General features: G+C 38.1%; 1 pseudogene; it reads left to right on the top strand.

Annotated features, from left to right (window-relative positions):
• Positions 1–291: 291 nt before the first annotated feature.
• LOC117024629 (40S ribosomal protein S20-like) lies at positions 292–1,554 on the top strand (annotated as a pseudogene).
• The last annotated feature ends 215 nt before the right edge of the window (positions 1,555–1,769 follow it).

The following is a 1,769-nucleotide window of genomic DNA, read 5'->3' as shown; positions in this document are numbered from 1 at the left end:
GACCCATTCACTAATGATGTCAATAGAGTCACATCTATCCAAAGATGCAGGTGCAAGAGGAAACATTTCCAGTCTTCCTTTTATAGGCTAACCAATGCCTCGGTGTAAGCAGTGGTCCACGGATGAGGCACTGCACAATTTGGAAGCACACTGTTGCTTCATTATGGAGCCAAAGAGGGAGATTAAAAAGGAAGTACGGAGAGAAAAAAGTCAGAGCCAAGAAGACCAAGGGATGAGCCAATAGGAGATGAATAAATAAGAAGGCAGAATCCAGGGAGGGAATAGAGAGGTATGAACCAAAGAAACCGGATTTCAGGAATGAGGTCTAAAATGGAAGGTAGAAGGTAAGGAGCCTGGTGAAAGGTAAAGACACCGGCATAGATTTTGTTGGTTTCTAGAGGGTTTGAGAATGAGTAGGTGAGAGCCTTTAAAAGACCTAAACACTTACAAGGCAATATACACATAGAATGATAATAATAATAATTAATAATAAATATAATTTATAGAAATCATAAATATAAAAATAACAAAAGTAATAATTAACATTTATTGAGCCCGCCTCTAAGTATTCCTCACACCAAACCTATGAGTGATTACTATTATTGTTTTTATTATCCATAAAAGGAAACTGAGGCATGGAGAGTATAAGGGACTTCTCCAAAGTGACAAAGCTTATAGGTGATACAGCTAGGATTTGAACCTAGGCCGTTTGGCTCCAGAACCTGTGTTCCTAAACATTAAACCATCTACTATGCATATACCTATTAGTTGATGCCTCCTTTTCTTTTCTACTTCCTTAATCTGCCTGATCTATGATCAGCAAGGAAAGGAAACCTATTAACTCTAAATTTACAACCCAAAACTACTGATAGTAACCGGAAAATATGAGCTAACAAAAAGGCACTAATTAATTTTAGAAGATTAGGCAGCATAGTGGAGCAGCAGTGTGTTTTCCAAAATGGGACCTTGGAGGGAAAAAAGCTATGACAAAAAGAACATAAAGAAATTCATGCTTTGAACATTTGAAGAGTGCCGCTCAGCAGGCCTAATGGGTCTGTAGCCTAGGTTAATAAAGAAATTATAATTCTTTGAGGAGAATGGTCGCAACTTCAGCAGAGCTCCATTCCGCCCGTTACTGCACCTGACTCACCGCTATTGGCTATTTCCTCCCTCTGAGGAACTGGTTGGTCAGGAAAAACGCCGCAGCTCTGGCTTTTAAAGACATTGGAAAGACACCCGTGGAACCAGTAGTGGCGATTTACCGAATTACAATGACTCTAACCAGCTGCAACGTAAAATCCTTAGAGAAGGTGTGTACTGACTTGATCAAAAGCGCAAAGGAAAAGAATCTCAAAGTGAAAGGACCAGTTGGGATGCCTACCAAGATTCTGAGCATCACTACAAGAAAAACTCCCCGTGGGGAAGGATCTAAGACAGGAATGTTTTCAGATGAAGATCCACAAGCAACTCACTGACTTGTACAGTCCTTCTAAGATTGTTAAGCAGATTATTTTCATTAGTACTGAGCCAGGAATCGAGGTTGAAGATGCTTAAAAATCAACTATTTAAATAAATTGACTCTCAGATGTTAAAATCAAAAACAAAAAAAAATAAATAATATGCACTGTACGCACATGCAGTAATTCAGTAATGTTTCAGAAAAAAAAACATAAAACAATAAAACAAATAAGAATGAGCTTGAGAAAAGAAAGATTAGGGTACAAATCCTAAGAAAATCTAGCACTGAAACTGGTATTTAAGTCAGTTTT

The sequence above is a fragment of the Rhinolophus ferrumequinum genome, chromosome 7, assembly GCF_004115265.2.
Source record: "Rhinolophus ferrumequinum isolate MPI-CBG mRhiFer1 chromosome 7, mRhiFer1_v1.p, whole genome shotgun sequence".
Classification (NCBI taxonomy): Eukaryota; Metazoa; Chordata; class Mammalia; order Chiroptera; family Rhinolophidae; genus Rhinolophus; species Rhinolophus ferrumequinum.
The sequence above is the reverse complement of the archived record's forward strand: the minus strand, read 5'-3'. Positions and strand labels throughout refer to the sequence as shown.